The following is a 24,905-nucleotide window of genomic DNA, read 5'->3' as shown; positions in this document are numbered from 1 at the left end:
ATGAGGTCATTCATAGATCTCCATACACATACACAAAAATTGTGTATATTTTTGTTAGGGTACTATATTTTACATTTTGTGCTCACTTTACTTTGCATCAGTTCAAATATGTATTCCCAGACTTTTTTATGTAATATTGCTCATTATTTTTATAGCACTACAGTATTCCATTAAAATGATATACTATAATGTGTTCAGAAATTCCCCAATTAATTGACATTCCCTCTATTTCCATTATTTTTACACTAAAAATGCCGATCTATATATTTTGTACATACAGGTCTTTTTCCTTTAAAAAAAATCTCTTTAGGATGTAATACTAGTAGCAATTGCTGAATTAAAGAGTTTTTTTTAAAAACTTTGAACTTTGAACATTGTTTCTAATTGTTCTTTAGAGTAGTTGGATCAGTTCACAACTCCATCAGCAACACATTAATTACCCAATTTTTCCACATCCCATCCAACATTTGTTAATTTCCTTTTCTGTTATATTAACCAATCTGATAAGTATGGGGTATTACTTGGGAGTTGTTTTAATTTGAATTTCTCTAATCAATAATGATTTAGAGCATGTTTTACATTTAAGTATTAATAGCTTTGATTTTTTCTGAAAGCTGTCTATTCATATTCTTTGAACATTCATTATTGGTTAATAACTTGTCTTCTTACAATTTTTACTCATTTCTCTACATACTTGATGAATATGACCATTATCAGAGAAATGTGCTATAAACATTTCACCATTATCCACTTTTCTTCTACTTAGGGCTACATTGGTCTTGTTTGCATGAAAACTTTTTAAGTTGATTTAATCAGAATTATCCATTTTATGTTCTGTAATGCTCTTTATCTTGACTGATCATAAATTTGTCACTTATCCTTGGACTTGACATAAAATTATCCCCTAATTGCTTATTTCATTACCCTTTATATTTTAATTATTTATAAATTTGAACTTTTCTCAGTATATGTTGTGAGATAGTGGTCAATAGATATTTTTTACCAAAATGATTTTCAGTATTTCCAGCACTTTTTTTGAAACAGTGAGTTTTTGTCTCCAAGCCTTGGATCTTTGTGTTTGTCAATTAATAGATGAGTATGGTCATCTACTACTGTGTATTAGTTCACTCCTTAATCTATTTTATTGATCTGCCCTTCTATTTCTTAGTCAGTACCAGATTGTTTTGTTGATTATCACTTTGAGATCTGGTATTGGTAACTAACCTTTTTTCACAGTTTTTCCCTCCTCATTGATATTCTTGACTTTTGCTTTTCTAGTTTAATTTTACCATTTTTTCTAGCTTTATAAAATATTTGGTACTTTGATTGACAGAACACTGAATAAATAAATTCATCTGGGAAGTTATTGTACTGGTTTGTCCTACCCATGAATAATTATTACTTCTCTTGTTGTTTAGATCTGATTTAAAAAAAATTATTAGATACTTATTGGTCAGATTCTTTTTCCTTTCCTTACTCATTTAATTAATTTATTTATTTTGAAATTTTCATTAGCCAGGCTAATAGACTTAATTATTGGCTTTTTCCTGGAGTGCCAGGGTTCTAATGTGTGTGTGTGTGTGTGTGTGTGTGTGTGTGTGTGTGTGTGTGTGTGTGTCTTTTTTTGGGTCCTATTTATTTATTCTAGTTTTTAAGATCCCAGGCCCTCCACTGAAACTCCAACATGCAATTGACCATAAGTGCTTCAGAGTGTAAGGGGGAAAAGAGGTTAATTTAAAAAGGGTTGGACTGGATTTCTTAAGAGTGTGGTCACCAGGAATTTAATTTATTCCAAAGAGATTTATTTACAATTTATTTACAAAATGTAGAAAGAGTGAAGTAAGAAAATCAGAGAGAGGAAAAGGTAAGATATCTAGCCTAAGCACTAAGTAATTTACTCCCAGACCCTGGCTCAACCTGGGCAGAGAGAGTTAGTTCTTAGGCCTTGGCAAAGCCTAGGACCTAGGGAAGTCTCTCTCAAGAAGTAAGTCTCTCCTGAGGTTAGTTTTTTCAGGAAATCCAGCAGTTAAGAGTCAGCTTTTTACTCACCACGTGTCAGTTCAAAGGAAGATATTTTAAAACAGCCTCACCAGGAACAAGGTCTCAGGTCCAGCCTCCACTCCAAAGAATAAAGAATTGTTTCTAGTCTCCACTTCCAAATAATGAAGAACTGTTTCTCACAGGAAGTGACAGCTCCTTTTAAAAATGCTTCTTTTGTGTCACTTCCTGTGTTTCCCCCTAATTTTATGACTACCAATCATAGTTGAGGCTTTGCTTTAAGACTGGCCAGGGGCAGTTAGCTTAATTCTGATTCATCACCCACTATTGCACATATGGGTCACAGACCTCCCTCTTAATGATTAAGTGGGATGTTTACACTTTTGGTGATTAGATCTAAAAAAGAAGCAGGGGTTATAATTTTAATCTTCATAATCAGGGGAGAGTTAATTTTAATCTTCACAAGAACCTGGAGGCAGTTCTGCCCCTGCAACTTCAAGCACATATTCTCTATCACTCAGTGATTCCACTCTTCTAGAAATAACTCCCATTGATAGGGCACCAGTCCCTCAGCAACCATACTCACCAGTGCACACTCCTTTCTCACTCTTCCTTTCCTTTTACTGTAGGCCAAGACAGAACAGTTGTCTAGTCCACATTCCTCAGACATCCAAAGTCCATTTTTTATTAGTACCAAGGTTTGAGTTCTTTTCTTAGGGCCTGGTGCCTGTAGATTCTGTGGTGTCCATTCTTTCAGTCCTTACCTGTGGGCCACTAGAGGTTCTCCAGAGCTGAGTCTACAGTAGATATAGCTAACCCCAGGGTCCCTGACTATGGATTCCAGTAATGTCCTCTAGGATGCAAATTCTTTGTCTCATAAAATTAGATGAGATTGCCAATCCTGCCCCCAGGGGGAACCTTGTTGATTTTACTTTGCTTTGTTCCTGAGCCTGCCCAGTTGGGAATTAAGCTAGGTAAGTCAGTAACCTTCCTCTCTTGTAATCCCTGGCTATTCAGCTTCACTCCTGACTCCTATCTGTGTTTGTTGTTATTGGCATTGATTCTATGGAATTATTTATGTTTGTTTGTGGGAGGTATTAGGAGGTCGTAAAAGCTTCATGACCTATTCTGCCATTATGAAGTGGGCATATTTATAATAATGTAGAGACACCCAGAAGTTCAAATTATAGGAACCATTTATTACCGCATGCCCAGGTGCCATTCCCCAATGGGAATTGCGCCAAACAAAGTGTTGGTGCAGTTCTTATAGAAGTACAGAGGCACACATGCCAAAGGAGGGGATTGGTAGTTTTGAACAAATCATACATATATGTCCATATAGGGATTCTACAGGGGCAGAAAACAATAACTTACAGAGGTAGACTGTTTATACTCTTAGCAATTTCCCAGAATTCCACTGCTATCAGTGAAGGTGTATGTCCTGCCATAAATTTAACCCTAGGGTAGACTGTGTCTAAATATCTGGGGAAGCTACAGCTTCCAGAGGAAACACACAGGTGCTGCCTGGGAATATGGTTTTTGTCTCCTTCCCTGCAGTTATCTCAAATGAAATTTCTCTTTCTGTCTCTTGCTTCTCATTTTTAGAAGTATGTAGAATTGCTGATGATTTATGTGGATTTACTTTAAATTCTGATACTTTGTTATTAATTTTGTAAAAACATGTTTTAGTTGATTCTTTAGGATTTACTAAACCTGCCATATCATCTGCAAAGAGTGATAGTTTTATTCCATTACTGCCCAATTTATTGACCTTACTCTTTCTCCATTTTATTGAAATAAGTAAGGACTTGAAGATATAATTTTTCCCTAATACTACTTCAGCTACATCCCATAAATGTTTGCATGTTGTGTCATTATTGTCTTTCTGTCTTCAAAGCCAAAGACCCTCAGATTTCCTTGGGTCTCCCAAGAAAAAAGAGCCAGTTTCAATTTGTTCTGATCTTTTCTCAACCGTCTTTTATGGACATCATTCCAAGTAGAATGCTCTCCTTCTGAGTGACAGCTCAGCAGTTTCAGCTATTGCATCTCTGTTGCAGGCTTTTTCATTTTCTTATTTCCACACCATCACACCAATTAATTTGTAATCTGTTTCTATGACCTCTTATTGTGCATAATTTTCATTGCATAATGGTCTGAAAAAAAGATGCATTAACTTTTCTACTTTTATACATTTGTTTGTGAGGTCTTTATGCCCTAATATATGTTCAGTTTTTGTGAAATTACCCTATATAGCTGAGGGGGGAAAAGTATAGTCATTTCTATTTCCATTCAATTTTCTCAAGAAGCCTATCATATTAAACATTTTTTTCTAAAATTCTATTCATTTTATTAACTCCTTTCTTGTTTATTTTATGATTAGATTCCCCTAGGTCTGAAAGGAGAAAGTTCAGATGCCAAACTAGTATATATTTTACTGTCTATTTTCTCCTTGAACTAATTTATCATTTCCTTCTAGAATGAGGATGTTTTGCCATCTGGGCATATGTGTTTAGTAGTGACAATACTTCATTGTCCTGCTTAGCATAAAATAGTTTCCCTACTACAAGTTTTGCTTTTCTTTCTCTAAGATGATGAATCCTATTCCTGCTTTTTTAATATCCCAATTGAAAGACAATAGAATCTGTTCTAGGCCCTTATTTTTACTCTATGTGTGTCTCTCTGTTTTGAATGTAATTCTGTTTCATGAGTGAGTTCAACTCATTCACAATTGTAATGGTTATTTCCCTCTATCTTATTTTTCCATGTTTATCTTTTTTCTCTTTCTTTTTACCCTGTTCTTCCTCAAAAGCCTGTTTTGGTTCTGACACTACCTTCCTTAATCCTGCCTCCATTCTAATAGCTGTGTTCTTTTTCTCTAATCATGTTGCCCACTTATTTTCCTGTAAGATAAGATAGATTTTATTCACAAATGAATGTATATATTATTTCCCTTTTGAGACAATTCTAATGAGAGGAGTAATCAAAGATGTCCTGCTCCCTATACACATTCACTTTCATTGTAAAAAACTTTAATTTTTCCACAGGGGTTTCTACAAATATTTTTGTAAAAATAGGTATTTTACTTCTTTTAAAAAATCTCTTTGGAAGACAGATATAGTATTGCTGGATCAAATGGTATCACCAGATTTATAACCTTTTGGGCATAATTCCAAATTGTCCTCCAGAATGTTTGAATCAGTTCACGACTATATCAATGCATGACTAGCCTATTTTTCCTACATCTCCTCCAACATCGATCATTTTCCTTTAATGTAACATTAGCTAATGTAATAAGTGTAAAATGGTACCTCGGAAATGTTTTAATTTACATTTCTCTACTCAATTCCCATTTAGAAAAATTTTCATATGATTATTATTCTTAACTCTTTCTTCCAGATTTATGATTTACATTCTATTTCTAAGCCTATTCTAGTTCATTTTGATGATTTCTGCTTTTTGGTACAATTTGAAATCTGGTATGCCTACGCCACCTTCCTTCATATTTTTCATTAACTCTTTTGTTATGCTTAACATTTTCTTCTTCCACATACATTTTGTTATTTTTCTAGTACTATAATTTTGGGGGGATAATGCGATTGGTATAGCCCTGAAGGAGTAAATTAATTTAAATAGAATGATAATTTTTATAATATTAGTGTTTTGTGTCTGTGTTTTTCTAGGCAAGAAGACTTCTAAATACTTTATATTGTCTATAGTTATTTAATTGAAATTTATCTTTATATCTCTTATTGGACTTTGTTGGCAATATATAGAAAGGATGCTTATTTATGTAGGTTGATTTTGTATTCTGCAACTTTGCTAAATTTATTAATTATTTCAATTTTTCAGTTGATTCTCTAGGATTCAATAAATATACCATAATTGCCATGGGAAAGGTTCAGGCTCACTCGTGACTCCAGCGGTTCCTGAGAGGTGGCAAACAATCAGTCAAGAAAATAACAAATGGAAGACTACTTAATCATTACAGCCATGGAATTGCTTTGCATCTGATAGCTGCTCCATCATTCCCAGGCTTGGTTTTTATTTTTATACCCATTTTCTTGGCATGCAGATACATTACCTAATACACATGTTCAAAGAGAGATAATTGGAAAATGATACATTAACTTTTAACGAATCACTTGATTAACATTCTATATTCTTGTATTGTGATTACAGACAGAATAAAAGGTTGTACACAAGATAAATGATTTCATAACAGGTAGCTTAATTTTCTCACTGCCCTGTGAGAAGTTTTGAGTTTACAAATGGTCAAGGAAAATACTTATTGCTTTTAATAAAATGGAATAATTAATCAACAGTTCTTAAAAGACATTTCAACAATCATACCATTGAGGTTGAGGGGTACTGGGAACACAATTCAAATTTAGACCGGTGGTTTACTAGGGAGTTTCTGAGTTACTGATTTGTGTAATCCAGTCACTGAGGCATATTGAAACTTGATGTACTTGTTTCTGTAAGTGGGAAAGTTTTGGACTTGGCCTGTATCTACGGTTTCACTGGGGATTATGTACTTAAGTAAAAGTTAACCCATGATAGTCTTTTTGGGATTGGGTTTAAGGGTCTGATCTTTTGGTGATATTTTGGGGATTTAGGGTATAGGTGTTTTGCTCTTGCAGTATTCCTTTTGAGAGTAGGGGGAATAATAATCATGTCAATCCCATAGGTAAGGGGTATTGATGAGTGAGGTTATGCAAAGAGGGACTGGGTGGGCAATCACATCTTGCCAAGGGCCACTCTGTGGCCTCCTTAGACACATGACTCTGTCAAGGTGTCATGGCCTGATGGCTCCCAGCACATAATGCCATCTGTGCTATGGCCTTTACCCAGGAAGATATCTTATACCTCAGGAACCACCAGGTTTAATACTCTTCTTGGCCCTGTAACTGTGACCAGGTAGCCCATACTTCTGTAGCTGCAATTGTTAGTATTCCTTTCTGACTTAGAATTGAAACCGGGATTCCTACTCCTCTGTGAGTGATTACAAGAATTCCTATATATCCTGAAATCCTAATCAGAGCCCCTGGTCCCCTGTGGCTTCAAGTGCTGTTGATCCTTTTGTTTCTGTGACTGGAACCCAAATATGAAGATGATCAATGAAAAAGGTTTTGCAATTCAGTTGTAGCAAAGAATCACCTACAATTTCCTTCCCCACAGTTGTACAAATCCCCCTATTTCACCATCTGTGGACTGAGATTTCCCATTGCTACTTCTACTACCAGTACAACTATCTCTAAGTCCCACTTCCACAAGACAGCTTTTCTAACTCAATCTTCACTTCTTTAGACTTGAACATTACCCCAATGAAACAGATATTTTCCCTGACCTCATCAATATTTTTGAGGTGAAAAAATTTTCACCTTATTTTTTTTTTGGTATGCTATTCTAGATTTTGATTTAAGGAATTATTTTAGAGATTTTTGGAGAGGAATTTAGGAGAGTTTGGCTTCTATCTTCTGCAATTTAGGTGCCAAAAGGACCAGAATGTAACAGATTAAACTGAAAGGGTTGAATAAGATATTTAAGAGTGTGGTCATCAGGAATTAGTACTCAATTTCAAATGATTTTTATGATAATTTATTTACAAAAGAAGAAAGAATGAAAGTAAGAAAATCAGAGTGTAGATATTTACTCCAGCCTGGTCTGAACCAGGCAGGGTTTAAGAGGACCAGCAAAGGGGGCCCAGAGGTAAATTAAACAAGGGTTATAGTCACAAGAGCTCTTCCAAGAGGAAGGGCCTCTCTGGAGGCTAGTACCTTCAGAAAAAAACAAAACAAAACAGGAAAAGGAGTCAGCCTTTTTCACTCACCCACATGATAGTCCTAAGGGATAATTCAAGAGCAGTCTGAGGTTCCCAAGCTCCTTCAAGTCCAGTTCCAAGCCAAAAAACCTGGTCACAGGAAGTTCTCTCCACTTTTAAAGATTCTTCTTTTTGTCCCTTCCTGTGCCTTCTTTCCATTTTACATGGACCAATTATAGTCTATACATTTTCTTGGGACTGCACAGGGGGCAGTCAGTGGGTTCTGATTCATCACCCACTTTCACATACACTGGTCACAGACCTCCCCCACTTAAGGATAAGTGTGATGTATATGCTTCTCTGGTGATTAAATCTAAAAATAGGCAAGAGAGAGTTAATCCCATCTTCACAGAGTCATATCTCCCAATAAATAATAATTGATGGAAAGATATACTGAGACAAAGAATATATACAGTCTAGTGGCATACATAATATACATGCATGCCTATTATAATTATGAACATAATATGTCAATAAAAATGGCATGAAATGCTGGTAATACTTGAAATTCATTTAATGTTAGACTTATGATCGTGCTTACTTCAAAAACCTCCTTGGATTTTTCCTTTATTTATTTTTTAATAAGCTCATTTACAAGGTAGGAGAAGTTTAAATTGATTGACCATCCCTATTCCTCTTAGCTATATAACATTCCAAACTACAATATTGTCATGTAATGATAATTCTATTGAATTAATCAATTACTCAAAGGTCTCAAACTAGGTTAAAAAAGCCCTTACTCAGTTAAAATTTATCAGTTGAGATTTCTGTAAATGATAACTATATTGGGAATAATTGAGGGGGCTCAGTCATTCCCTGAATATCTTGGTTTAAATAGAAAGCCAGTTCACAAATGCAATGAAATAATAGGTCATCTCAGCAGTGGAAACAGTTTCAGCCCTACCCCTGAAAAAGAATCACTTAAGTAAATGTACGGTCCAAACTCCAGCATCATTTTCCATATGAAGGTACATCTGTTGTCTTGATCAAATAGTGGCACTGAACTAAATCTAGAATATTTGCCCATGGAGTAGAAAGTTATTAGATAAAATGAAATAATATAGTAAAAGAAGTATATTTGGATAGGTTGAGGAGACAGTTATGTTCTGTAGTGCTGGAATAAAATCACAACTTCAAAACTCAAACATTTGAGTATTAACCTATTCAAGATTCAATTTTAGAGAAGCCATTTTTAGTGGGAATCATTGGGGAAAAATGATCTTCCCATAGAAATCCTAGGAAATCTCCATAAGAATGAATGACGGCAGTATCTTCTTGAGGAGGAAGCAGTCAGACATTGTTGAGGAAGTAATATGTCCATGTGACAGAGAACTGGCAAAGTGAGCCCTTGAGTTTTTACTACCCTTCTAACTTCATATTTTCTTTACAATTGGAATGTAAGGTCCCAGAGATCAGGAATTATTTCACTTTTTTCTTTCTATAACCAGCACCTAGAATAGTGCCTAGCACAAAGCATGTAATAAATAGATGCCTGTTGCTTGCTTTCTTGATAGAGAAAAATATTTTTCAGAGCTAGTCAAAATAGAATAGGTTCTGAAGTCAGGACATGAATTCTGCCTCCACTGCTTGCTTACTAGTTGTGGTACTTAGAACAAGTCGCAACTTCCATAAACCTCAGGTTGCTTATCTTTAAAAGTCACAAAGAGGAGGCTAGATTATTTTTGATGATTTTTTCACTCTTTGTCTATCACTCCCATTCCCTCATCTGGAAGATAAGGGAAAAAGAAAAAAATATTTGTGGTGTATCTTAAAGACAGAATATGATTATGGTAGTTAGGTATGGAAAACAGTCATACCAGATAGAGGGATGAAATGTACAAAAGAGCAATGGAATAGGACAAATTCAAAGAACTTGTGTTTAGAACATCATTGGGCTAGATATGGTCTTGAAAAGTAGCACTATCCATAAATAAGGTGCTTATTAACTGATGTGAATATAAAAGTAAATTTGTAAAAAAAAAAAATTAACACTTTCATAAGAAAGTCCATACTGTCATCAGTAGGCACTAGGGAACAGGTGAAGATTTTTTAATCAGAATTATTTTTTAACAGAGTTGCCACTTTAGAAAATCTACTTGGCAATGATGCCTAATGTTGCACTGGCAGCAATTTCTATGTATCCCTTTTCCAACCACTTCCAGTAATTTCTTCAAAACTTACTTAAAAACAAAACTATATTAACCCCTCTTTTACACAAATAGAACATTAAATCTGTGATCAATGGAACAAGCAGCATACATATGTGAAATGTTATTACATCAATTCCGTGAGGAAAGAAGGCTGAACAAATGGACAAGAACCCTGTTTTGAGGAAAATTAAATTGACTTTCCCTATTATACCACATTGATGCTGCTCAGTGCATGATGTGTATTTGAATAATTCAAAGAAAGGGAAATCACAGACTATAAATTGGATGCCACTTGCTCCCCATCTCCCCTACTCCCTCCTACCCTATTTCATATCCCTTTGACATTATATGAATTTTGCTCCATTCATTTTTTCCTCCTACTGTGATATTTAAGAAAGTATTTGACTTGGGCTTCACTTTTCAAACATTAAACTCTTAAGAAAGATGAGCCATTGAATAATGAGACATCTGGGAAGTGAAGATATAGCTAGTCTGTGAATCACCATGGAAACCCTATAAGAAATAGGTTAGGAAGATGAGTAACTTGGGGTGAATTTGATAGCAGAATTGTCATTCATCACTCATTGTTTCCTAGACTGGGGTACAAGTCATAGGAAGTGTCATTTCAATTAATCAAACATTCATTAAGTACCTACTGCACATCAAGAACTATGCTAGTCACTAAAAAAGGCAAAATATATATATAGTTCTTCCCCCTCTAGAAGCTTGCTTTCAACTTGGGGAGAGGGAACAGCAAATATATAGAAAAATACACAATATATAACAAAATACTAAAGAATTTTAGACAGAGGGAAGAGCAGGAAAGTTATTTTGTAGGAAGAGATGCTTGAGCTAAGCTTAAGGGACCAAAGGTATTTAAAGAGTCAAAAATTCAGATGGGAAATTAGTGAAAGCATTGGGAATACCTTGTTCAGTGGCACAGTGGTAAGAAATTAAATATCAGGTATAGAAAGCCACCAGTAGCTTATTTGGCTAGAAAATACTATATATGGTGGGAAATAATGTGAAATAAATTTAGAAATAGATGTTTTAGCCAGACTATGAAATGCTTTAAATGAGAGAGAAGCATATTTCATCCTGGTTTGCAACAGGGTACTATTGAAGCTATAAATATGGTCCTGACATCCCCTCAAGCTTCTTTACCATATGCAAACTTGACTTATTATCATGAATTGCTATTCAGTGAAATGTGAGTCTATCCTCAATCCCCACTAAATGAGGCCCTTTTGGTCCTCATCAAATAATCCACAAATATTTTAAAATACTTTTGTGATGGAAGATTTCAGCAAGCAATGTGATGTGGTTTTGAGACATCACATTCTCTACTAATGTTCCTGTAAGCAAATAAACATTATATATATATATATATATATGTATATATATATATATATACATATGTGTGTGTTTTCTCAGTCAAATAAAGTAAAAAAATATTGTATAATAAACTCTGGTCACTATAATATTTTAAACTGACCAAAAATATCCAGAAATAAGATTAAGATTAATGTTTTGGTCTATGCTAAGACCCTTACATTTTCTATTAAAGAAGATAAAGTTGTAGAATGAGAAATGAGAGAGCATCTGGTCCAGCAGGATGTCTCTAATTTACCCTCAGGCTCATATAAACATCCAGATCATGCAGGGCAAATAGATGTCTCTTCTTTCCTTAAAGAACTCCAGGGACAGAAGCTCAATAGCCTAATTTCATCATCCTTGCCAGTGTTTTATCAGTTTGACAGTCACAAAGTAGGGGCATCTATCCACTAGAAGTCCCTTATGTTTTGCATTAATTCCATTTTCTCTGGATTGGGTATTCTATAGACGATGAACAAGGGTTTTTTTGAACTCACAAATTTGGCTTATGAGCACAACATGAGTATTCGGTCCATCTTCTCTTTTCCAAGGTTAAAGGGACCCTAATCTTTTTACCTACTCTCCAAGGACATTGTTTTGATTGATCTTTGGATCATTCTTTCTGCTGATTAGAAATGTAAATGAGGTGTCACCACAGGCTAATTTAGAATTTAACTTTAATTCCAAAGATTACCCCCTTGCTTTTCCATGCCTTATTGACTAAAATTTAAAAGTGATAAATGTCAGGAATGTGAAATGAAGATTATTGTTGACACACTGGATTTATGTTTTTAGATAGGGTGAATTGAAAAGTGTCCCAATATTTGAGTCCATCCACAAACCAGTGGTAATGTTAGTTAGCTTAAAGTCATAATGGATCATGGAGTAACTGAGCAATAATTCGTATTTTTAAAGACTGGGGAGAAATAGAACAGTAAGGTTGATATAGTGTTAAGCAATGAGAAATGAGTGTTATCTAACACTGTGTCTAAAATAGTCTATGAAAATGTTGCATAAGCAGATTCTTACAATGCAAGTCACACTACCATTTTGTCTTTTTCTTCTTCTGAGTCACTAAGATGTCTAAAATCTAGCAACACATTCAGAGAAATGTTCCAGGAGATAAAAATGCTTCATATTTGAAAATAATATGGAGCCCACATTTCAGAATATAAAACTGCAGAGTAATTAGGGGAGTTATTATGGCGGACATTAGATACAAATGTCTACTGCTGTTAAATGTCTAATATTTCAAAATCTGTTCTTTGATTTTTCTCTTGGAGAAGGAAATAATGCATAATTTATTCATCCATTGACTATAAACCTCATTAGTTGATAGATCTGAAAATTCCATTTCTCATTGCTTAACTCTTTTTTTTTGCCATTAAGATCCTTTAATTCATTCCTATAATTTTTGTTTCTCAACATTAAAGAACTGAAAAATATATTTTAAAATTTTCTACATAGTAAGCATAGAGAAAAAGAATATGAATTTGGCATAGTATATTTTTAAAAAATACCACTTGAAATGATGCTGAGCTAGGGGTCAGAAAAGAATCCCTAGTTACAGCCTTATTACTTATGATCCTGATGACTGCAGCTAAGTCATTAATTTCTTTCTTGATTTCTTCATCTGTAAATTTGAGATTATATTGCCAATCCTAGTTGCTATCCCCCCCAAAACTTTTGTATGGAATAGATTAGAATGTAGATGAATATACTTTGACAATATAAATAACTGATGATCATTTTCCCCAGTTTCACAACTTTTCTTTTGTTATCACTGTCACTGGATCACGCTGCAATTATTCAAGACTCTGCACTGTCAAATAATCAATAGATAACATATTCCATATTCATTTCCTTGGCCAAATAATAACTGGAGTTTTATGTTCCCTTCCTGGAGTCACATTTTTGTAGAGGCATCAATAAATCAGAAATACTTAGAGTTTGGCAACTAAAATGATGAAGTGCTTGGGGAATATGTTACATGAAGACTAAAAGGAAATGAGGATATAAAAATCAACTTGTTTAATCTAAATAAAAAACTAGAAGTGTATAGAAGAGTGAGATTATAGCATGACATGTTAGGAGTCATAGATTTTAATATATCCTGTTTATAAGAAGTTTAAAATTATTTTGATAGAAAACATTGGACAGAAATTAGACAAATGAATAAAATCTGTCAGGTTTAAGGAAAAAGTTCTTAATAGTTCATTATTTCAAAGTAGAATAGGTAACCTTAGCCAACAGGAGGCTCCCCCTTTAAAAAGGATTTTGAGCAATAATTGAATAAACTACTACCGGACACATTGCCAAAGTAATTCTGGGCAGGGTAAATATTGGCCAAGATGACTTCCAAGGGCTGAGATGAGGAGATCCTGTTATTCTGCAATCTGATGTTTCACCATATCTTTCTTTTTTGGAAAAAAAAAATTGACACTTCAGACAGTCTCTCATTGAATCACATATATTAAATATTATATGCCTAACTTCCCATTCAGACATGATTCTACTCCCCAAAGAAAGAAACTTGATAGACAGTATCCATCCTTTCAGTTACAAGGACAAACGATTTAGCAAAATTTCTAAATACCTATTTCTTCCCCCGTTCATCATTTCTGTTTATTCTTGCTGCCTTCATTCTTTGTTAGGTATTATCTTATTTTGAAGTAACAAATAAAAATAAAGTAATTCAAATAATATGAGATTTCACCTCGCAAAGTAGTGGAAGAATTAAGAAGTATGGGACAGATTCTTCCAGAACATCACAGCATCTCACCCTGCTTGGATCTCTATCCCGAAGCATTATGAGCAGGCTTACCCTTGTGAGCTGGTGGATCTATTTAAAATCCTCTTCCTCCAAGAGAGAGAGACATCTCCTCTACTCATCTCTCATAAGACATAATAATAGAGATGAAGAGATCATATTGTAACAAGTGAAAAGTGACCAAGTCATCGTATACTCTTACCATCATCCCCCAGATTTCTACTCCTGTACTGCAATATTGCACCTTGATATATAAGATAATCTTTTTTAATAGAAATGTTTTAGGAGAAATGAAATCAGCTTTGCTAGGCTGAGGCCAGTCACTGTATAATCATTTTCTGGTAAACACAATTCTGGCCAAAATTATTACATGATTATTTCCAAGTAGATGAAGTTAAACTGATTGTGGTAAATGGGCTTTTGAAAATCAATGCTATAAACTCAGTCCATTAGTACACACCCCATCCTAGGAGGATCATAAACAATATTTACAGTTTCAAGCCTTGACATTTTCAGTAAGTTAGAAGCATCGTATGTACATATTGCCCAGGCACCTGTAGTTGACTAGTTTAGATGATTAGAATAAGTTGCTAATGAGATAAAGGTCAGGAGTTTGATCTCCACATAGACCAATTAACTTTCTTCTGTTTTGTGATCATGCCCAGCGCTGGGGACACTGGCCAGCTGTCCATACAACTACGCAGTTGACCACAAAAGGGATCAGGTACAAGAGCAGGGATGAATCATTACAAATTCATTAAGGCTTGGGTAAGAAGAACTCTTCTCAGTGCATGGCTGGTTGACAGGGCTCATACATAAGTGTAATCTTTTTGCAAAAAAGCCTGCAATGCCCACATACATTTTATATGAGCAGGACCTAGAAAATGTGTTTCTCATGGGCTCATTGCTAGAAATAGACCCTCATGCTGTGGCTTCATTGTGCAAAGTAAACTGAATTTTAAATACTGTGGGATGGTTGGCATTTCAGCATGAAATCCTCATCTCATGCCTGTTCTGTTGTACTTCAGTAACCTGCTAAAACGAGGTTGTCTGACCGAGGCCCTCTGGGACCCGTATGAAAATGAATTCTCTATCTCTTGAGGCTCTTATAGGGAACTAAAAATGGTAGGTATGCGGAATAAAAAAAAGACTGTAACGAAAGACTACAGCTTTGTATTATTACGTGTTTTTATAACTACCAAGTGGGAGGAAAGGGTGGTGTACCAGTTAGAGTGACACAGGCAAATTAATTAGCCATGATAGAGTTGATTTGATTAAACATATGGAGCTAAAATTAACATGGAAAATAGGCATGACCTTGGAAATCTCTTTTTATACATAAATAAGTTTGGTGGAATATTTAACTATTTTAAACAACAGTTTAAGATCTATATTTAGAAGAAAACCACAGTATAGCTTTAAAAATAGTAGAAAAACTGAGTGATTGTCAGGCTTTTGCATTACTCCAATGCAAATCTTTGGGGATCTGTTCTAATTATTTATACAAGATGACCAATTTAGAAATAGAAAGAAAGAAAAGTAGAAAATGGCTTAGAAACCACTTCATACAATCCAATCCCCTCCAATATGATAAAGATGCCATTAAAAAAAAAAAACCAACAAACTTTTTTTTTGCATGTACTTTTATTTTCCCATCACTAAGAAAACCATGAACAAGAGAAGGGAAACCACCTGAACAAATTACATATGTGGTAGATCTAGGATTTTAAACATGGTCCAACTTCAGCTCTCATTCCATGCTATCGATGACGTGCAAATCATCCCAGAGCAAGGAGTAATTAAAATCACTTAGGTGGTACCCTACTAAAATCCTTACTGGAGTGGGCTATTTATGTATGCTTAACTCTGCTTTAAGGATTATAAGGTGCCTTACAAATATTATCTCATTTTATCCTCAAGATAGCTTAGCTAACAGGTCCTATAATAATTATACCTACATAGAAGGAAATGGAGGGCCAGAGTGGTTAAGTTCTTTGATGAGCATCACAAATCTATTTGAGGATCAAATGATGAGGATCAAAACTATTTGAGGAAGAATTTGAACTCAGGTCATTCTGACTCCAAGTCCAACACTCAATCCTCATCATTTGATCCTCAAATAGATTTAAGTGATAATAGTCAGGCAGGCCATCAGATGTGTATAACTGCAGTTCATCCACAGGTTTAAAAGGGTTAAGAAGAGAACACAGAGAGATAACAGGTTCCCATAGCAGGTCAGGCAGCCAGCAACCTAGTCACCAGGCTTGTGTAGATCTTGGTTCCCTAGAATATACTAGATCAGTCTCACTGAGCCTTAGCTGAGTCAGAAGTAGCGATACCTCATGGAGGTCAGGTCTGGGCTTAGTAAAATAATTTCCTCTACATGTCGCACAGATTCTGGCACAGAATGGCTCTTAAACTATTTATTGTATGTACATGATGGCTTCCATCACTGTAGGTCAAATCACTTAACATACTATTCTACCCACCATGCCAGGTTTATTTTACTTGGCTTCTTCAAATAACCTATTTTTTTTTTTTTTATGTAGCTCCCTCATTAGTCAAGAAGCTGATGGGAGGTACATATTTTCCTGACTAGATGAAACAGAAAGATTGTAGGGAGAAGGAGCTTCACAGAATAGGTGAAACCATACAGAACTTTTACTATACCCTAGAGGAGAGACAGGAAGACTCACACCAGGTGTGGTCCAATGGCAAGGAATGTTGTCTGACTCACTGACTCACTTGTGGAGTGATCTGTAATTCACAAAATGTGTGGATTACATAGATGGGTCTGTTGGTCTTGTGAGGTTATCACCTCTCCACCTCTGTCTCATCATTGCCTGGTCAACTGTCATCACTACCTTTTGGGAATTTTCTTCTCTATTTTAATTTTGCTTAATTATGTCTCTATTTTAATTTTTTTAATATAATTTAATTTTTTAAATATTTTGGCACTATTACATGATTTATGTTCTCTCCCTTTCTTCTTCCTTCCCACCTCCTGAAGCTGACAAGCAATTCCATTGGGTTAAACATGTATTATAACTCAAAATCTATTTCCATATTATTCATTTTTTATTAGCTATCTCTATTTTTATGAAGGGTATTGTCTCCAATTAAAAACAAACTGCATTTTAGTGTAAAAAACTTTTAGTGATTGTGATGAAGCCATGATGGTGGATTAAAGACAGGGAATCACCTGAGCTATCCCAACAAAAATAATACTTCAAAGCTAATTTTATAGCAGAAACAACAAAAATATTGGAACAAAACAATTTTTCCACTCAAAACAATTTTGGAATCCTGCAAGAAAATTCTGCCTGACTGGACTGTGAGTGGGATATAGTCCACTGCAGGCTACCTCAGCAAGTCCATGTCCTGACAAGCAACTATAAACCTTATTGCCTACTCAATTTGCAGCAGTGAACTCTGGAGTTCTCAGCTCACAGATAGTAATGAGGTCAGACAACATGTCAAGAGATTACAAGGTACTCCTCACTGGAAAAAAGTGTAAAACTTTTGTATTATGAGCAATACCAAAGTGGTGTGTGTGGTAGACTGAGCAAGATGAAGGGCACTAGCAAAATAGAATTTGTGCTATCAGGGAAACATGGACCCTGTCAACAATTCCAAGAAAGTAAGACATGATTACAGTTGTTCACAGACCAAAGCACAGGGCCAAGAGAGCAGTGACTAACCTTCCTTTTAGATCATACCACCTTGGAAAAACTGAAAACTTACAAATCCCCAGAACTAGCTCTGAAAATAGCAGAACAAAAACTTGACATTTGGGAAAGTTTTACCTCTACTCTGGGGATAGAATTGACCTTTAAGTTAAAGTTAAAAAGTCAAAAAATATGTTGGGAAAGTGAAGAAGTAACAAAAATAAAAGATGAATTCAAAAAGTTAAGATGATGAGATAGAAGATCAAAGCACAAACTTAGAAGACAACAAAATCAAAACAGCTATTTCCAAAGCCATAAAGAAAAATTATAACTTAGTCTCAGGTCCCAAAAGGATTTTAAAAATCAAATAGGAGAGGTAGAGGGAAAAGTGGGGGAAAATGAAAATGATATGTGAAAAGTATTTTTAAAAAGAGTCAATAGCTTGGTAAAAAAGACATAAAAATACTGAAAAAATAACACCTTAAAAAATAAAATAGGCCAAATTATAAAAAAGACATAAAAATCCCCTGAAGAGAACTTCTATATAAAGCAGAGTCAGTCAAAAGGAAAAAAAAGTATAAAAATTCACTGATTAAAAAAAACCTTCAAAAATTTTATTATGGTATTAATTCAATTGTTTTAGTCATGTTTGACACTCCCTTGCCCCAGTTGGGTTTTCAGAGATACATAAGAAATTGCAGCTCATTTGATAGATGGGGAAATGAGGCAAACAGGATTAGTGATTTGCCAAGGGATATATGCCAAGGGAAAATAAATTTCTGAGGCTAGATTAGAACTCATTGATGAATATAAGTCTTTTTAATACCAAGTCCAGGACTTTGAATTCCAGATTAATTTTAATATCTACATTTCTAGTCCTTAGAAAGTGGAACTGATGAAATATAAGAGGAGGTACAAAAGGTAAATTAAAAAAAATTATGTATAATGTGGAAATATGTTTTTGAGTCATAGTACATGTATAACCCAGTGGAACTGCTGGTCAACTCAGGGTGGGAGGGGGAGAGAAGAGGGAAAGGAGGCAACATGAAAAATGTAACTCTTGCAAGCTTATGTGTAAATTTGTTAACGGAATAAAATAAGATAAAATTAAAAATATAAAAAAATTAAAATTCTATAAGAATTAGAATTGGGCAAATAGAAAATAATTAATTCATGAGGCAAAAAGAAAAAAAAACAATTAAACAAAAGTAAATAAAACAAAAATCAAAAGAAAGGAAAAAATAGAAAAATGTGAAATATTTTGTTGGAAAAAACAATTGACCTGAAACATAGATATAGGGGAGATTATGTAGGAATTATTGGATTAAAATAATAAAATTCATCTGGAAGAATTAAAGACATCAAATAATCAAGGGAGTTAATGAAAAAAATATGAAGGGAGATAATTTATCTGTACCAGTTCTCAAACGGTATTATGAAGTAGTTTTGCACAAAAATATCTCATACTGGCTAAGAAATAGATTAATGAAGCAACGAATATATTAGACACTCAATATACTGTGGTATATGACCATAGTACCTAATATTTGAAAAAAACCCAAATCCAAGATTTTTGGAAAAAGAACTTACTCTGTGACAAAAATTGCTGGGGAAAATTACAAAACAGTATGGCAGAGACTAGGCATGAGCCAGTAGTTCACACCATATATCAATGTAAATTAAAAATAGATAAATGATTTAGAAAGAAAAGGGTGATGTCAAACAACTTAGGCCAGTGTTAGTGAAGCTTTTCAAGTTTGCATGCCCAAACTACAACTTCAAGCTGCCTGTGAGCTCCCCACATTACGCCAGAGAGCAGAGGGAGGAAGTGTTTGCTTTGGGGTGGCTGGACAAAGAAGCAGGGCATAGGAAAAAAAATGTCCTGGGGAGCTTGGAAGAGAGGGAATAGAGAAGCAACCTGAGTGCTGACTGCATGTGTGCCAATACATCATCTATGCTGACTTAGGGGAACAGGAGGAATGCAAGATTGTGTACCTGTCAAACCTTTGGATAAGGGAAAAATTCATGTTCAAACAAGACATAGAGAACATTATGAGATATAAAATATATAATTTTGACTATTTTAATTACACAAGCAAAATCAATGCAACCAAGATTCAAAGGCATAAAAGAAACTAGAAAGAGAATCTTTTTATTAGATATCTTTGACAAAATCCTCATTTCTCAATTATATAGAGAACTGAGTTAAATTTAAAAGAATATAAAGCATTCCTCAATTGGCTAATTACAAAAATCAATGGGAACAGGAAATTCTCAGATCAAGAATTTAAGATTATCTTTAGTCATATGAAAAAATGCTTCATATATTTATTAATTAGAGAAATGCAAATTAGAACAACTTTGAGGTATCATCTCATGCCTAACAGGCTTAGTAACACAATAAAAAAGGAAAAAGATTAATTTTGGAATTAATGTGAAAGGCTGGGAAACTAATAAACTAATAAGTACTAATAAGTAGATATATGAATTGATTCAGCTATTCTGGGGATTAATCTGGAACCCTGCCCCAAAGGACCATAATAAACAGCAATACCAGTACTAAGTCTATATCCCAAAGAGATCAAAGACAGGGGAAAACAATTTACTTGCACAAAAATACTTATAGCAGTTTTTTTTTTTTTTTTTTGTGATAGCAAAGAACTGGAAGTTGGAGGGATATCCATCAATTGGAGAATAACTGAATAAATTGTAGTTTATGTTTATAATGGAATACTAATGTGCCATAAGAAATGAGAAACAAGATGATTATTTCAATCATTTGAAGCAAAACACTTTGGAGGAGGTACAGGTTAAAAAGAGAGAGAGAAAAAAGATAATCAGAGGAGAAACTGGATAGAAGAAAATACCAAATTAGAATCACAACTTTGAAAAAAATTACAGGAAGTTTCTCTGAAAAAGGCCTCTGTTCTCAAACATCTAAAAAATGGAGCCAAATTTACAATATAATTCACTCTCCAATTGATTTGTCAGGACATAAACAGGCAGTTTTGAGTCAAAGAAATCTATCTCCAATCTTATGAAAAACTGCTCTAAGTTACTATTGTTTAGAGAAATTAAAAATTAAAATGACTCTGATGTTCCACTTCACCATTGTCAGATTAGTATGAGCCAAAAGGAAAATGACAAATGTTGGAGAGGATGTGAAAAAATTGGGACACTAATGCACTGTTGGTGGAGTTGTGGACTAACTCTACCATTCCATAGAGCAAGTTAGAACTAACTCTTTCACCCAGCAATACCACTAGTCTAAATCTCAAAGAGATAAATGAAAATAGAAGGAACCTATAGGTACCAAAAATATTTAAATCAACTCTTTGTGGTGACAAAGAAATGGAAATCAAATGGATCACTGTCAATTAGACAATGACTAAAACTGAGGTAAATGACTTTAATGGAATGCTATTGTTTTATAAGAAATGACAGGTAGAAAGCTTTCAGAGAAATCTGGTAGCAGTAATATGAATTGATATAAAGTGAAATGAGCAGAACCAGAAGAACAGTGCACGCAATAGCAATATTGTAAGGATGATCAGCTATGACTAACAGCTTTTCTCAGGAATACAATGATGCAAGTTCGTTCCAAAGGAAGTACGATGAAAAATGTTATCCACCTCTGGAGAAAGAAATGATGAACCTGAATACAGAAGGAAACATACTTTTCCTTTCTTCCTTTTTCTTTTTGGTCTATGTTTTCTTTCACAGCATGACTAATATAGAAATATGCTTTGCATGACTGATCATGTATAACCTTTTTTCTAATTAGTTGCCTTCTCAAAGAGAGAAAATTTGGGACTCAATTAAAAAATTATTAAAAATTCTTTTACATGGGGGCAGCTGGGTAGCTCAGTGGATTGAGAGCCAGGCCTAGAAATGGGAGTTCTTAGGTTCAAATCTGGCCTCAGCCACTTCCCTACTGTGTGACTCTGGGCAAGTCACTTAACCCCCATTGCCTAGCCCTTACCACACTCTTCTGCCTTGGAACCAAGTATTAATTCCAAGACAGAAGGTAAGGGTTTGAAAAAAAAATGTTTTACATGTAATTGGAAAAATGACATATTTGTTTCTAATTCATCTTGTATTTAGGAGATAATGGGGAAAAATAAAGGATAAGGATATATGTTCAAGTGGCACAAAACTTTCCTGAAATAAGAGAAGTTTGCCTATGGCCACTTTCCTCTGTACTTTCTACAACTCTGGTTAGTGCTTTGCCCTTTTCCAATGCATAAACTCCCTTTTGGACCCAATATTATGTGAAATAGGTGTTTTTTCCCCATCCTGAAATATTTCCCATCTCCAAAATGCCAAGCTACAGAAAGATATTCCCCCAATCTGAACTTCCATTAGTATAACTATTCATACTAAAATCTTAATACTAATACCATATAGTCAAGAACCCTTTATTAAAATGAAAATGCCCCATTCCACATGAACATATTATTAGTAAGATTTTAGGTAGATGATAAAGTGAAGAAAAGAAGATTAAATACAAGCTAGTAGGGAATATTTTTGGAGAGGAAGAAATAAATATGTAGTTGTTACAAAGTTGGATATGCCAAATGTTATCCTCATGTTTTTCAATGCTTTTACCCTCTTTCTTATATTTTTTAACATAACTAGATTTTCTAAACCACTTCTTTCATTAGTCCAGGGGAGAAATAAGAAGTCAATGTAAGTTGTTTGAAAAATAACTGGTTTTAAATTGAGGACTGTGTAAATATTATTTGGGGACACAACTTCTAAACTTTGTACCTACCTGATATGAATATGACACTATAAAAAGATTACTGGACTTAAAATCAAGAGGATCATATTCTATCATAACCTTTTCTCCTGCCAAGATGGGCAAATCTGTTTTTCAACTTTCAAAGGAGAAATTGAAGATCCTGAAGGATGCTGGTTGGGTCCACTTTCTTCTATTAATATATGAAATAATTTTAGGATGCAGAGCTCTGCTAAAATGGGAAATAGATAAATAGAGGTTGGCACAAAGATGATATTTATGGGAAATATCTCTAGAATATTGGTAAGCCATCCCCTTCGGCTGGCATTATGTTGAGAGAATTCTAGACAATCTAGAACCATTTCTAAATAGGAAGGGAAATGTGTTTGTGAATATTCATAATGCATGTATTCCTTGTTTGTATATGTATATGTACATATATTTAATTTTATCTTTTGCATATATGTATACGTATATATAGAATATGTGCACAAGTATATGTAAATGTATACATGTATATGTGTACCCACATATATATCTAGATAAACACACAGTGCTATTTATGTTATGCTGTCACTTTCATATATATAAATATGTAAACATATACATGCATACGCAATGTATACATGATATATATGTGATATACATGAACATGTGCAACATTCTGTGTTGATTTAAGAAACATTCAGAATAAACAAGTTATTGCTCAAGCAATAGTTTGTGTGTATATGTGTGCGTTTATTCCCCTCTGTCTGCGTGGGCAACTATAGCCTGAGTACGTTATCCTGGGGTCCCATTTGGTAAAGCTTGGTTTCCCATGAATCTCCCTCTCTCGCCTGCATACCTGACATTTTTCAGTGGTAGGTTGAGACCTGTCCAAGCATCCTTTCAATGGCTGATAAGTCCAGGCTTTATATAATCCTGTTTACCCAAAATGTCACAGGTGTCCCATTTACCAGCAATTTCTCTTCTCAGCCTCTCGCTCCACAGTTAAGTGAGTGTGTAATCCCCTGGAGCCGACATATTGCAGACACCACATCTGGCATGCTCACTCCATGTGTGTTATGACAGAGAGAGAAGGCACTTTCTTGTCAAAATTGATCCCAGTGAAGCTCTCTTTTCTTCTGATTCTATTAAACTAGTTTTCAGGTTCCAATGGCAAATAGGACCAATTATGCCCAATGACTGTGTAAAATATGCTCCTCAACAGAGGTCTGTTCCAGAGGGACTAACTTATAGCAGAGAGAGGGAAAGAAAGAATTGTTTAGATGGAGACTCTGAGGTAGTTCTGAGAGTAGAGAGTAGATCTAAATTCAGAGCTCAATTTAGGTTATAAAATTTAAAACATATAATTCAGAATTGATAAGAATCACTCTGATACAGTGAAAAGATAATGAGCCTGGGTGAGATGGGCAAGATTGTAACTAAGAGGAGTGGCTTGGACTTTTCCTCAGGATAGCAGAATTGAAAGGTACTGACATTTCTTGCTGTCCTTCAGCAAATACAAATAATGGAATAAGGACTTGCTAACCCCTAACAATCAAGAATAATCCATTTCACTTTCTTTATTTTTATACTGACTGCCCCCTCCCCACCATGTCTCAATAGTATTCCTTCTCAATTCAGGTTCTGAAAGTTCTCCAGCTTTTTCAAGATTCAGATTGAGTATTCCTATAGCATGGAAGTCTTCTTGGTCACCCCATAACCTGGTCTGTGCCACTCTGCATCCTTTTTTTCCATTTTGCATATCTCTTACATGTGCATACAAATATGCATGCACATATACACATATATAGTACACAAGTGCCATTTATGGTATATATATATATATATATATAGGTATATAACAATATATAAGCATATATTATTTATATATCTATATCTTAGCCTATGTCAGTTGTGAATCTGAAAACTGCTCAGACTCTACTTCAGAAGATTTGATTAAGCTATTCCCCATTCTCTACAATGGAGGTCAGGAATGTATTGAGAACTTTAAAATTACTCCACCCTGTTCAGACAGTGCCTTAGGGGAGATAAAGTTGCAAATTCCTGATTGAACAATGAAAAGTCCCTAATTCATACTTATATTGAAGAAAAAAAACCCTAAGCTAGGTGGTCTATTTTTAGATCTAATACAAAAGGGTACTAAGTACCTATAAAGGTTAAATTAACCACTAAAAGGTCAAGCAACTTACAAAAGGCAAGCTTAACAAAAGAGGCATGAAATTTTAGTCTACCCAGAGAAGATGAGAACTAAAGAGTGGTGAGAACTAAGAATGGGCAGGCCTGGGAAAAAGCATCTACTGTGATTGGTAGATGTGAAAATTTAGGGGAGGTGACATAAGAGAAAATTTCTTTAAAAGGAGAATTCAGTTTGGTTTGG

Source organism: Monodelphis domestica, chromosome 7 (genome assembly GCF_027887165.1).
Source record: "Monodelphis domestica isolate mMonDom1 chromosome 7, mMonDom1.pri, whole genome shotgun sequence".
NCBI classification, from domain to species: Eukaryota; Metazoa; Chordata; class Mammalia; order Didelphimorphia; family Didelphidae; genus Monodelphis; species Monodelphis domestica.
Note: the sequence above shows the minus strand (reverse complement) of the source record.